Genomic DNA, 15,031 nt, shown 5'->3' with positions numbered 1-15,031 from the left:
CACACATTATGCAGAGACAATGAATCCTACAAGTATGTAAATCAGCCTATAGGGAATGTCACATAAGCCAATGAGGATTACAAGGTGTAGGAATCACATGTCATCCATACTGGTGGGCAGTATGTTTTAAGAGAGTTTGGTCTGGAGACGCACAAACGCAGGATTTAAAGCATACCTCAGTTGTTACGGGTTGGCTTTACTGATTAAAATGTATATCTGACAAAACAAACTCTTTATAGCAACATTAGAGTAATGAAAGACTGGGAAAATTCTAACTATATTGCAACACAAAAAAAATACCTTCTAATTATACCATTCAGGTTGGTATGCAGCTCTTTGATGTCAGTTCATAGGTCACTGTCCTATTTTAGGATTGTAACTTCTGTACTGCAAGTAACCCACTGAGCTATCCACATAAAATACAGTTTATCTGCATTTAAAAATTACGAACATACAACATATTGCTCTCCAGCAGGATCCTTAATCGCCAGAGTTATCTGGACATTTTAGTAGTTGTGTCTTGCATCCGTCATGATAACGATACAATGACATAAATTAAATATACACGGCATACACGAAGTATGTGTCTTGCTGGGCCCTCACAGATTTTTAAAATATTAACTAATATACACACATCCTCGAAGCATAAATGAAGTATGTATCTACGTGGGCCTGTGCAGATTTAAAAAAACAGAACAATAGCCACACGGCATACACGAAGTATGTGTCTTGCTGGGCCCTCACAGATTTTTAAAATATTAACTAATATACACACATCCTCGAAGCATAAACGAAGTATGTATCTACCTAGGCCTGTGCAAATTAAAAAAAACAGAACAATAGCCACAGCTACGTTCAAACTCTGTCACAGCCGGATCTGATAAACAGCTGAAGGGGTCTGGAAAGGTGAATCAGGAGCAACAAACTCTTTTTCTCCAGCTCTGAAAAGAAGGATATATCCACGCAGCAGGACGGTACGCACAGATTACAGCCTACCAAAGAGAATTTCTCCTATTCGCCATGTCCCTGACCTGCACCAGTGGGCGGAACATAACCCACCTTTCTAAAGGGGATGCGTGATTGGGGGTGCCTGTGAGAAAGAGCCCAGGCCCAATCACGCAGCTCCTAGAAAAATAGCGGTCAGAGGAACATTTTAAATTGCAGTGGCCATTTTCTGTTGGCCTTCCTGACGTCACTGCGAGGGCCACGGTTCATGTTTGGGTGGGCCAGGCTCATGTTGGGGTGGGCCAGGCCCATGTTGGGGTGGGCCCGGCCAACCCGCTAGAACCGGGCCTGACCCAGCATACCCTTCACTTTGTACACATCCACCTCACTACTCAAGAGATACCGTTTCCTTTGTACACATCCACCTAGAAAAATAGTTCACTTCCGTGCAAATGCTGGTTGGCCAACCGAACCAGTTTCGACTCAACCGCTTGTGATTCTAAATCACTTAAACTCCCTGTGTTTTAAATCAATAAATAAATCTGACTTTGTGTAATGTTATCTGGTAATCATGTAAATAAGCGCTGCATGTCCACAGGACCTTATATGTCCAAGACGTACTCTATATTACCAGACCGTTAGTTGTGTGTGCTCTTTTGAACATATGAATAAAAACAGTCCGCGCAAACCGTCTTCAGCAGCGATTATTTTTTTATCAGTCGTATTAATAAAAGCATTATGTTGTTGTAGTGCATAGAAGACGCGGGGAGGGTAACATTGAACTGTGAGATTGGCAGCCGTTTGTTCACCTCCTTCGGATCATGTGGCGGCCATCTTAGAACAGTAGAGTTCTGTTTCGAATATGTAGTGAACTAAGTAATCACGGCAAAATTAGCAACATATATCATCGCAAGCGAACGTGTTATGTCATTTTGGAAACATGTTTTTTAAACGACGGTGTTCTGGTTGCTAACAACACTTTAGGTCCATTGGATGTTGTGCAATTAGTAAAAACGTGTATTTAAAACAAAGCATTAGTAGATTCATTGCAACCTCCTAAAAAATTTTTGTTGTTGTTTTAGGAATATCGATTTTACTGAATTATCCAGTGGACAGGTAGTAACATTATTCTGCTCAATCGTCTGGTTTGCTGTTTTGCGCATGCGCTGTGAGTCTTGTTCCAGCGCGCGATCCGAATCCTGCCTGGCTGTCTAGGAGTCTGGAGCTAGAAGCAGAAACCCCCTGCCTCTTCAAGGTCTGTATCTCCATTGTTATTGTCACGCACCCTTCATTAGGCTGTGAGAAATGACGCTGACCGAAGGGGCAACATTCTTCCTAGAGGAGTGGGTTATAGTTGTCAGCCGTCCCTAGGAAGTATATTCCAAAGAGGGGGTATCGCAATTGTGAAACATATGTCTGAGAGAGGGTGTCACCAGTTCTCGTTCATGAAACTCTTAGGGAGAGAAGCTTAAGTAGGGGTGCACGTGCACCCCTAGCTCCTCGGGTGTTTTAGGGCTATGTACTTCTTGGGGCTGATGTCCAGTTACTGCTAACTCTACCTGAGCCTCGTGCCCTCTGTTTCTGCTCTGTTCAGTCCTGCCTTTTATTGAAAATGCTGGCAGCAGATGAAACGACAAGGGTGACTTTTCGATGTGCTCAAACCTCTTGTTTTCATTAGAGGCACTGCATCCTTTAGCCAGAACGCACGTACTCATCCGTACTTATGGGTGCCGCATGGACATCAGTTTAATTGCTTTTATATGTACAGAATTTATTCATGCTGTAGCATTGATATTTATTTGGCTTGCAAACTGCTGTTGAAATCATGAATATGAAGTAGCCGATGTCATGCATGACTTGGGTTTCAAGAAGGCTGAGTATTGAAAAATCGTATTTGTATCACCCAGATGCCTCGTGTCAATCCCCTAACTTAAGGAATCTCTGTTTAGTTGACACCAGTGGTCGAAGTGCATTAAAGAAAGTATGGGAACCGTGATGCTGCATGTGCTCCAGCGTGGAATTTCCTATCCTCCCTTCATCACAAACCAGATACCATACTAACGCTTTCACTCAATACATTCATTGGTGGGGCCCAAAACACCGACACTCACACACTCTAATTTGTTCTGCTCTAACAGGAGAGATAGATGTTCCAAACGCTGGCGTGAAAAGAATATTTTATAATCTAAAGAAAAACATACACTAAATATCCTTAATCCAACCCTGATCCTGAATCTCAAGATATTCCTTCCACTTAGTCGATGGATCAATTTAGTTGAATTTGGAAAAGTGATTCTAATCCTTTTCATTTATATTCAGGTGATAAATAACCCAACACATTTTCTTGTTAATCAATAATATTTTTATCTAATTAATGCAAATTTTTAGTAAGAAATTTAATCAATCCACAGAACATCATAGTTACCTAATCTGGCTATTAGTCGAACTCTTAAGTCAATCAGTTCGTCATGCAGCACGCTACAGTCCCAAAGATTGGGTATAGACCATAAGCGTGTACGCATCAAGCAATGCCCATCAGTCTAAGAGTCCTCAGTTCATCAGGAAAATGGGCAGCAATTTAGTCTGTCAAAGATTCAGGGAAACAGCTGTCCTGCAGTGTCACCGTCCTCTCTGTCAGCATAACGTCAGAAAAAAGAAAAAGGTCCGACACAACTCACTATTCTACCACCTTTTTATAATGAAATTAATGATAAAATGTAGCAAAAGTCAGTTTTAGGCACTTCTGATTTGATGGTTAAGATCGTCCGTTTCGGTTTCCCAAAGTCTATGATGTCACACTGTTAGACATGATCCATCCGGTTTTGTAAAAAATGTCCATTGTTAAAGCTCTTGGCAGTAGTCCAGTCATGACCTTGTTCTGGTACAGTCTGTGTGGGTCATCTTGAGGCCACTTGTTCAGGAGCCTGGCGCATGGTAGCTGTTTCGTCGTGTCCATGAGTCGGCCAGTTTATCATAGGCCAAATTGGTCAACTTAAGCAAAACAAACACAAAAAGTAATTAAAACATGGAAATAACGAATTAAATGTTTAACCCTCACTAATTCCCTTGTGTGTGTGTAATTATCTAGCATATTGGCGACATTTAAAGCGTTTATACTCACCCAATGATGTCATCTGGTGCAACTTACAATTACATCACAAAAGCAACATATACCATGTAATATTCTATTTTTCTAGTGTTAGCATGCATACGTATATTAGTTTACAAATTATTTTAGCCATGCAAATGCAAATCCCACGTGTAATTCATACATTAGTAGGGTTGATTAGATAGCAAACAAACACATTAATACTTATTATAATTAATTGATTATTCTCATTAGTGTAAACATGTAGAATGGGGGGGGGTATACAAAATTTTGTTTTACCCGCTCCATCACGTGCAGTGGGGGAGGGGTGAATGAGTGTAGGGTCGTGGTCACAGGTGTGGCTGAAAAAAAGAAAATATTCTGTAACTCTTTTCAGTCTTTCACGTTCAGGTAACTACATGTATAAAAACGCACAATCTCTCCTAACCCCCCCCCCCCCCCCCCGTCTGGTCTGTAACACAAAGAACATGTGAGTCAATATTTCAAACTTGCACTACTAACAATATAGGATAGGCTGCTACAAAATGCCTAAAAAGTTTTAAGATGAAAAAGTACTTTTAAAATAAAGATCTTAGTAATAATCAGACTGTGCATAGTGCGAAGTTTTTTTTATAATTGTGTTTTAAAAGCACACACTTCTCACCTTAGCTGATAGTTCCCTTACAGTAGCTCGCAAAAAGAATAAATGTGTGTCATCAGGAAGTGATTCCATCGATTGAAGCTAATTCTGGCTTCGGAGAACCCTTTAGATTTATAGATTGAGCAGTTGTGAACATTTACATTTCCTTCAGGCAGTAGGCACCCTGGCAAGAATGCTTCTTTAGCTGTCTGTGCCTCCCTCTGTTTCACAGCACAGGGGACTACATGCCTTACAGGCTGAAGCATTTTAACTGTCAGAATCAACTGTCCTGGAACAGTTGTCTTTTCACACAAAGTAGGGGAACTGATTTTTTCAAACTTAAAAAGTATGGGCACGGCGTGCACCTCAGATCCCCCCACTTTGACCACTATTTGAAACACATCTTTGTAAAAAGAAATATACTTTGGGGCATGGTAACATGAAGCCACCTGGCAGCCCTCTGTACAACATTTTCAACCTTACTTGGCTTTTAAAAATGTTGTGGTCGACACCTACCAGTCAGTGCAGCTGTTTGGTATGTGAAAGACATCTTGGGAACTTGCAGAATGTTGACCTGGGAATGCATTCCACTCGTGGCTTCCTATTGGCTTTGTGGTTTGTAACTCACATTTTCTGGCTTTCGATTTGATGGCTTTATTTGCTTTAGGCTGTGCAGCTTGATTTTCTACCTCCCCCTTCAAAAGCCACGTTTACAGTATTCTTCTGCCAACTTGTTTTGTGTAACAAATCTTGTTCTTATCTCGTCACATTTGCTGGGCATTCAAAAACGGAGGTCAAATATCAAGCTGTGTTTTCGTGGGAGCCTGGTGTTTGTTCTGCTTTCGTCTGACTTCAAAGTCAGACCGTTTATAGGAAAGAGGAATGCAGTGTACTTTCTGCATGGATCCTGCCTGTTCCCTTTTTTTAGACATAGCCATCTTAAAAAGTATTGCGTTCTTGATCTGTGGAGGAGTGTGGCTCAATGGTTAGAGCGGCAGACCCTGAAGCAGAGTTCTGGCCAGGGACCAGGGTTCGATTCCCGCCTCGGCGGGGCTTGGGCTCAATTTCCTCGGACCTGTCTATTCTCGCCTCGGTGCCTATTCTAATCACGGGCCCCACGCTGCAACTCTGGGCAATAGCTTGCTTAGCCTCCACACCGGCCCCAACAGCGCTAAAGATGCCTGGCTTCACCCTGGGGGTGCCCAGGAGTGGACACTTCACAGGGAAAGCCAGGAGGGGTTCCACAGCGGTATGAGTATTAGCGCCAGGAAACCGCAAAAGGCGACACCGCAAGGTGGCCGTCTGGTGACAGTGCGCTCTATAAGTACCTTGACATTTACATTTACATCTGCACAAGACATTTGCTCTTTTTTGCAAAATGCCTCATCTTTGGTGAGTCCATTTATTTTGTGAAGCAGCCTTTTTGGGAACAAAGTACGAAACTGCATTTCAGTCTCCATGTTAGCCTGACATATAGTGATCTTGAACAATTTACTCTGTTTTTTTGATAACCAAATTTTTATTGATTTTTTGCGACACAACAAAGGAAACATTGAGCCTGTCAAGCCGCCACTTTACAAACGCACAGCACCGTGCCACACCACCCCCCCGCCCCCACCCAAAGCCCCCCCCGCCTCCCCCCCCCCCCCCAGAACCACATCCTCATACGACATTGCCCAACCATTTCCCCCAGATCCTACGGTATTTCTTAAGGCAGCCCCTCGCCTGATAGAGTGTCCGTTCCTGAGCCGCACACCAGTCCACTCCATCACTCCATTTGGCCAGGCTGGGCGGTTGTGAATGCTTCCAGGCCGCCGCAATATCCCTTTTTGCCACCATTAATGCTGTCAAAAGGAACAGCTTCTCAGCACGTGTGCCATCGAGACCATCAGTGATGCTCAGAAGAGTGTGCCTAGGGTCATGTGGCACCGCCCAGCCCAAGACCTCCGTCAGGTCGGCTTCTATGCCCCTCCAGTAGCCCCCCCAAGTCCGGACACGACCACACCATATGAATAAAGTCGGCCGGGCCAAAACCGCAGCGGGGGCAGGCCGCGTCAGCGGAGAGGCCCGCACGGTGTAGGCGGGCCGGTGTGAGGTAGGCAGTATGAAGGTAGTAGATTTGAATAAGCCTCAATTTAGCGGAGGCCGTCACCAGCCTGGGAGCCATAAGGGCGTCCCGCCAGTCGACCTCGTCCAGGGGACCCACCCACACCTCCCACCGTTCCTTCAGGCCTTCCCGGGCCGTTGGGGTGTTATTAATAAGAGAACGGTGTATTCGGGATATGCCCCCCCTCCTCAGGTTGCCCAGCATAACCTGCGCCTCAGGGGGATTGTGGTCCGGTAGCCGAACGTCCAGAGGAGTGTAGGTGCGTATAGCGTGTCGCAGCTGGAGGTACTTATAAAATTGAGAAGAGTGGAGGGAAAAGCGCGCCTGCAGTTCCGAGTACGAGCACATGCGTCCCCCCCGCCAGACGTCCCCCAGCCGGGAGATGCCGAGCAGGTCCCATGATTTGAACCCCTCCAGAGCCGCAACGTCTCTCAGCCATGTCCCGTGCCAGAGTGGGGTGGCGCGAGTCAGCCTCCCAGTCCAGTGGGTATGGCGAAGCGCCGCTCGCCAGGCCAGGAAGACCGCTTTGGTGATGTCTGGGCAGGAGGCGGGGATGGGGGCGCCGTACAGGCGGTCTAGAATACAGGGGAAACCCAGGTCTTCCAATTCCACCCTATAGGCCGGATCGGACCATCCCCCTCCAAACCAATCGTGAATGACCAGGAGACGGGTGGCCAAATAGTAGAGGTAAAGGTTGGTCATGCCGAGCCCGCCATCAAAGGTGGGGAGGCGACACGTCGACAGGGCCAACCTCGGTCTCCCACCACCCCAGAGAAACCTAGTCGCCAACCCGTCCAGCTCGCGGAACCAAGGCCTCGGGAAGGACACGGGAGTGTTCTGCAACACATAAAGGAACCGGGGGAGAATCATCATTTTGTAAAGCGCCACCCTCCCCAGTGGGTTGAGCGGGAGCGACTGCCATCGCGCCAGGTCCACCTTGGCTTTCTTGACCAAGGGGGCCACATTGAGAGCCCAGCTCAGCTCCTGGAGAAGGGAGACCCAAATGCCCAGGTACTTGAAGGACAACCGACGTAGGGGAATACTGTCCTGCCAGTCGAAGCATTCCCGGGAGGGGTGTAGCGGCACCAGAACCGATTTTTTTCGGGTTTAAATAAAGGCCGGAGGCGCGGCCGAAGCGGCTCAAGATATGAAGTGCCCGGGGACCCGAGCGCGCCGGGTCACTAAGATACAGCAGAACGTCGTCCGCGTAAAGAGCTATCTTGTCCGACACACGGCCCGGCCATTCCCAGCCCCGGAGAAGAGGATCCGCGCGGACCAGGGCAGCAAGGGGCTCCATTGCAAGAGCAAACAGGAGGGGCGACAGAGGGCACCCCTGCCGCGTTCCTCGGCAAATCCGAAAGGGCCTCGACAGTGCCCCGTTAACCAGCACTCTGGCACGTGGGCGCGCGTAAAGGACCCGCACCATGCCAACGAACTTGGGGCCGAAGCCCATGTGGGTCAAGACCTCAAAGAGATAGGGCCACCCAACCGAGTCGAAGGCCTTCTCGAAATCTGCAAGGAGAAGGGTGAGATACGGAGAGATGCGCTGGCGGTGAGCCAGGGCCACGTGAAGACGACGAAGACAATGGCGAGTGCCGCGGTCCGGCATGAAACCGCATTGGTCCGGGTGTACCAAGGATGACAGGAAGGGCCGGAGCCTCTGGGCCAGAACCGCCGCGTAAAGTTTGATGTCAGTATTGATAAGGGAGATCGGTCGGTATGCCGAACGATCGCAAGAAGGCGGCGTAGACTTGGGCAGGACCACGATCGTGGCTATGTCGGCTTCCGGAGGGAAGGAGCCGTTCTTGATCGCCGCAGCATAGAGGGCACCCAACCGTGGGACCAGGTGGTCCTTGTAAGCGGCATAAAACTCCTGGGGGAAGCCATCCGGACCCGGAGTTTTCCCCGCGGACGTGCGCCCTATCGCATCCCCAATTTCCTCAGGGGTAATGGGCACCTCCATGCTCTCCCAGTCGCTGGACCGAAGACGGGGGAGCCGTAGGTTACTAGTGGCAAGCATTGAAGCCAGGGAGAGGTCCGACGCCCGGGCCCGGTATAGCTGCGAGTAATACTGAGCGAAGGCGTCTGCGATTGCCACGGAGGAAGATTGAAGCAGACCAGCAGAGTCAGCCACCGCCGGGATGATGCGCGAGGCCCTGGGGTACGTGGCTAGCCGATGCAGCAGCGCACCATTCTTGTCTCCCCACCCATATACCCTCGCCACCGAGGATCGCCAGAGGAGCTTAGCCGCGTCAAGCGACCGCTGACGGATCTCCTCCCTCAAAAGTCGCAGTTCCCTAGCCCCGGCCTGATCCCCGGTCCCAGAGAGGGATTGTTCCAGCCGTAGTGCCTGGGCCTCACAGGCGGTGAGCTGCTGGATCCGCACCACCTGTGCCTTGGCCGCCCCCCTGACGGTGGCCTTACAGGCCTCCCACAGGGTGCCCGCTGAGGAGACCGACCCATCGTTATCGGTAAAATACTGCGTCAGTGCGGACCCCACCTCCTTGCGGAGCTTCCCGTCCTGGAGGAACCAGGCGTTGAGGCGCCACATCTGGCGGGCCCCACGAGGGGGGGGCCCAGACCCAGGAGGACCGGAGAGTGATCGGAAATCCCCCGAGGAAGGATGCGGACATCCTGGATGCCTACACAGTCGGCAGGGGGGACAAAGATCGCATCAATACGTGCGTGGGTGTGGTGGGCGGCCGAGGTGTGAGTGTACTGCCGTGCGCGTGGGTGCCTGATCCGCCACGCATCGCATAAGCCCTGGGCCTCCGCCCAGCTCGCCATCTGCTTTGCTCGCGCGGGGCGCCGAGACCGGACCCGAAGAATCAAGCTGCGGAGCCGAGACAGCATTGAAATCCCCCCCCAGAACAAGAGCTCCCGGCGGGAGATTTGTCAATAACGATGCAGCATAAGATAAAGCCTGGGACAGCCCGGTAGGCGGCGCATAGAGTGACAGGAGACTGAGCGGCCGACCCTCAAGCGTGCCGCAAACGAGAATCCCAATCCCTTGGGGGTCGTGAATCGCCCGGGTGAACACAAAAGGGAAGGAGCGGCGCAATAGGACGGCAACCCCCCCCCCCCCCGCGATCCGCGCGAGAACCCCGAGTGCCATACCCGGTCGTACCCGTAGCGCGCCAGAAAGGGACATTTCTCGCCCAGCAGGTGAGTTTCCTGAAGTAAGAGCACATCAGCCTCCGCGCGCTGGGCGTACTTGAGGACAGCGGTGCGCTTGAGTCTATCTAGCAAGCCGGGACAGAATTCGCACCTGAGCCTTAGAGGCTAGTTCTTCCATGGTAGTGGTGGGAACGAAGCGCGCTGGGAATGGGGTGGCCAGGGGAAGCCAGGGCCATGGATCTCTCGCTAGGGGAGGCCCGCGGGCAGCGCAGGAGGGCAAGTGACGGCGGCGCGTGGGCTGGCGGTGGCATGAAGAAGCGCGGCGTCACGCTAAGTGAGATGCTGCAGAGGAGGCTCAAAGAAGGACAGACCCAAACCAAACAAAACAGTCCCCCGAGGAGGAACAACCCACAAACAACAAACCCCAACCCCCCACCCTCCACCCTACACTTCAAGAACGGAAGCATCTGTCGCCCTAACTAAACCAACAATTACAAGACCCCAAGCCTAAGTGCTCGGGTGTAAAGAGCGTGGTGGACCCCTCCTGAAGCACGGATTTCCAGTGTCTCGTCCCAGGTTGCTGCAGGAAAGCGTGAGGTTGCAGAGCCCCCCACCCCCGCCACCTGGCAAGGACGCCACCTCCCCCTGTAGGTGCATGAACAGACTGTAAGTCATATAGCAGGGCTGCGGGAAAGGTCTGACAAGTCAATTTGCACATTGAGGGGGGTTTGAGACCCGGCCGGACAAGGCGACAGACGGCGCCGGGACCCCCCAACCGCCTGGGATGATGTGCCGGAAGAGGCCGAAGATTCTCTCACCCGTCTCCCAGATGTACTCTCAGACCGGGTCCGGGTCGGCGCTGCGCCTCGGCGCTGTCGTGAGTGCGTGCGTTTCCTGCGCCGCGGTCGCTGCGACCCAGCTGCACCGTGGCCCCGGGGCACAGGATTGGAGGACGTCTCGCCGGGTTGGCGCAGGGGTCGTTCCTCAGTGAGCCATGTCCAAGCCGCCCTGGGAGTGTCAAAGAACAGTGTCGTGTTCTGGAAAACGACACGAAGGCGGGCCGGGAATTGGAGCTGGTATTGAAGGCCCAGGGAACGCAGCTTTTGCTTGACCTCCGTGTAGGAGCGGCGTTGCTCCTGGACCTCCCGGGTGTAGTCTGGGAAGACCATAATGGTGTGGTTGTTGAAAGTCAGAGGGCCACTCACCCGCGCCTCCCGCATGATAGCGTCTCTATCCCGAAAGTTGAGGATCCTAAGAATGAAGGGGCGCGGGGGGGCTCCCAACCGGAGGTTTGGCTGCCAGCGACCGGTGCGCCCGCTCCACCACAAACCAGGTCGATAGATCGGCCGCCGGCATCCAGGACTTGAACCACTTTTCGAGGAAGTCATCTGCTCGGCCGGACTCGACCCCCTCCGGAAAGCCCACCAGGCGAAGGTTGTTGCGACGGGCGCGATTTTCTGCGTCTTCTGCCCGCCTGTGCAGTTCCTTGGAGTGGGTCGTGAGCTCCCGGACCTGGTCCTGTAGCAAGCGAATGTCATCTTCTGCCGTAGAGATCCGGGATTCCGTTTCGGTAATGCGGGCCGTGGCGATGCGGAGGTCCTGCCGCAGGAGCGCAACATCGACCTTCACCTCCCCCACCATCCCCTCCAAGGATGTGCGGGAGGCCTCGATGGCCTGGAGGATGACCGCCAAGTCTTTGTTCGGGGCCGGTGCTCCCCCCCCACCCGCACCCGGTGGATCCGAGCTGGCGAATTGATCAATCCGTGTCTGGTGGGACGCCGCTGGTGGTTTGGAGCCTTTTTCTTTACCCATGGTGGATCCAGGGAGCACGTGCCGGCCCCGAGGGTGGGCGCAGTGGACCGGCAGGCGGCCCCCACCTGCCAAGCCGAGCCGCCCCCCACACCAGGCCAGAAGTGGGGGGATCCAAGGAGAAGGGGGAGGGCGAAGGCGCGTCTGTTCCCCAACAATGGAAGGCCCAGAGCCCGCTCGACATGCACCTCCTCCGGGTGATCCGGGCCGGGCCGTGCCGCACTCGCCGCGGGCCTCGCGCCCTGGTCTGCGATGGTCCTCCGTCTATGTCCAACGCGTAGGCCCAGGGCACCAGGGAACGCCGTGTCCACTCAAGGTCCGGCTCCGACGGATCAGGCCCAGTCAGGGTGCGGGAGGAGGGGGACCCCCCGGCCGGCAGCGGCTTCCGGGTAGCAGTGCAGGGCAGGAGAGGTCCGATACCTTAGTCCCCACGGGCCAGCACGGAGGCGCCAGGGAACGTCCCCGCTCCAGGCACAGCAGTCGGCCACCAGACCTGCGGGGCCACGTCACCCCGGGGCGACCAGAGAGGACAGAGCCAGGACCAAGTCAGCAGGGGTCGGGGGGGGGCCCGCCCCCCTCGAGGCAGTGTCGGCCCAGCACCAGGAGACAGCAGGCACCGACAGCGGCGGGGTCGAACTCAGCCCCTCGAGCCGTCCCACTCAGGCAGCCAATCAATCAATCAGCGCGGGCCGAGCCGCCCGCCGAACAGGATCACGTCACCACCGGGGGGTGCTCACCATACGCCGCCCCCCAAGCTCACCCGAGACCCGGCACCAGCCCAGGCTCCGCTCCGCTGGTCCTCTGGCCCCCGGCCGGCCTCCGGTGGCTCCGCGGCCTTCGCCCTCGTGGTGCGCCGGGGGCTCGATTAGGGGACACTACCGTCTTCGGGACCAGGTGGGCACGTCTCAGCTACCGGTGCAGCTCACGGGCTGTGTAGCTCGGCTCGCGCTGCAGGGAATCGGCCGAAAATCGCACCAGGGACGGGGCAGCAGCTCCTCAGCACTCGGCGGTCAGCAGGGGACACCTGGGACAGCCACAGCGGATAGAGGACGGATGCGAGGGGTTAAGCATCCAGGAGCCTCACCTAAGCGCGGCCATCTTGGCTAGCGCCACCTAGCGCTCCTTCCAATTTACTCTGTTTATGGACCATTTACTATCAAGCACAGGATAAGATCTTTTCACAGGAAAGAGCCAGCCACATTGTGACACAATTTAACCAGGTGTGGTTTTCACTTTGATGTGTAAAGCATATGCTTTATTTATGACATCTGTGGCGACTCGTTTTGGAGAGTTGGATACGTTTAAAGGGACTTTTTATGAAAGCTTTTGTGTTTTTTTAGCTACACAATAATTATGTTATCCGTCTGCAACTGTGCCTTTTTCGGATCCTATATCTTACTGGATATAAACGATTTCCTCATTTGTTCTTGCAGACAGTATGGTAATGATTTGAATGGTGCAGCAGGTGCAGTGGCACAGGCGCCAAAATGTCTAGGAAACCCACTGAACACCAATAATTGCTATATTTTACTACTAAACAAGCAGTCACAAGTGCAATTACCTTGCAGGCTCTAGGGTCATGATTTGAATGGTGCAGTGGCACAGGGGCCAAAAGGTCTAGGATTACCACTGAACACCGAATATTGCTATTCTGAACTACTAAACAAGCAGTCAGGAGTACTTTTTTGGTTCTTTTGTCACCATTGCTCCTATATCATATAGCCTTAAGCATCACTGTAATAAAAGCTGTAACCTATTGAACGTTTCTGTCTACCTACAACTTATGTTACATTCAGCGCAATTATATGGCCCATTTTCAGATTTTGTATGGTCCTAAAATGCTTCTGAATCTGGACACACTAACACCTTAGCAAGGGCATTCTCCATTCTAAAACATTAGCATGTTATAAACACTATATAAATACTTATAACTTACCATTTGGCATTCCCTACCAAGCATTGGCACAGCTAATAGGTCTTGCATATGTGAGATCTTTTGGCTTTGTAAATGTTTTTTAGCCATATTATACAGCAGCACTAGCTTCAGTGCATCATAACTGGAAAAAAAGCGCTATAACGCAGACAGAGCTGGCTGTGTCAAATAGCTTTTTTAACATGACTTTTAGCCATTTGCAACATAGCTAAAAACATTAGCAAAGCCAATACATTTCACATAGGCAAGACCTATTGGATTTGCGAAAGCTTCTCTTTAAAATACCAGACCTCCATTTAGGGCTTTGAGTCTTAGTGGGTATCAACCTTGAGCAGTCAAGGCAAGCTCTCAGGTGCTGATACAGGTTTAGAAACAAAGATACATGTAACCCCTTGCGTGCTGCGCACATTTTCGCGCTGTGCGGGCGATTTAAATAGTGGGTGGGATTCGGATGGCCCCCGGCCATCCTCCGCACACGCCCACCATGACGTATGATGGCTGGGGGCCGTCCGAAGCATGCAAAGGGTTAATAAATCTTCTGTCAGTTCCATTTCTTTATGTAAAACGAAGAAGACTTGTATTTACACGAGTTCAGTCAGTAAAATTATAGCTTCAATAAGTTAATATGCTTTCCACCAATCATGGGAGCAGGACCTAAATGCAGACATTATAAAGCAAGGTAGAATAATTGAAGGAAGTGGCCCAATTCGGGTCACCCGGGTCACTCACAACCACCTATATGCCTTCCCAATATTTGAAGGGTCTATCAGGCAGTAGAGAATACAAACCAGTTAGTTTATTGCTAGTACGCTGCAGCGGAGCCCAATCTGACCAGTCTCCTTAGATGACTGCCGAGGGGTCTGGTCTCTCTCCACACGGTAACACAAATTATACAATTCCAACACCTCTAGAGTCCTGCCCAGAATGGAATTTTCCAGCTCAGGCCATGATGAACAGAGGAGGCACACAGGATAAGTCATGCCACAGGGCTGGGAACAAGTTATCTCTACCCCAAGGCTGTTCAGCGGATGTCTACCATGCAAAGATGTGGGAACGAGTCTAGCTAATGCAACAATGGATAGTACATTCATTAGTGCAGCAAAGCTTCAACCTTAAGAAGTACAAGCTGGAGGCGCAGGGGCAGCCTTTCTGCTGAGGCAAGCATTATGAGACCGAGGCTTGCTCTTAGTTGCAGAACAAGATGGCGCCAATAAAGATGGTGCCATGGATGCTAATTTAGCACAGAATAGAGTTTAAGCATAGCAAAGGGAGCATTTCAACTCTGTGCATTACGGAAATAACATTTCAATTCTAACATAATGATGGGTTTTACTTCACAATACACCTACACAATGCATATCCTACTTTTGGCTTGAGAAAACCTGGAAACTT

At 51.3% G+C, this 15,031-nt stretch overlaps 1 protein-coding gene across 1 annotated transcript in view; it reads left to right on the top strand.

The window, feature by feature from the left end:
* Positions 1-2,066: 2,066 nt before the first annotated feature.
* The window catches only part of AAAS (aladin WD repeat nucleoporin), a 444,387-nt gene continuing 431,422 nt past the window's right edge, over positions 2,067-15,031 (top strand). Inside the window, exon 1 of the mRNA XM_085654670.1 lies at positions 2,067-2,200. The gene's annotated coding sequence lies outside the window, so the exon portion shown is untranslated. The remainder of the gene's footprint in view (positions 2,201-15,031) is intronic.

This window comes from Triturus cristatus, chromosome 4_1 (assembly GCF_964204655.1).
Source record: "Triturus cristatus chromosome 4_1, aTriCri1.1, whole genome shotgun sequence".
Classification (NCBI taxonomy): Eukaryota; Metazoa; Chordata; class Amphibia; order Caudata; family Salamandridae; genus Triturus; species Triturus cristatus.
Note: the sequence above shows the minus strand (reverse complement) of the source record. Positions and strands in the feature narration are given on the sequence as shown.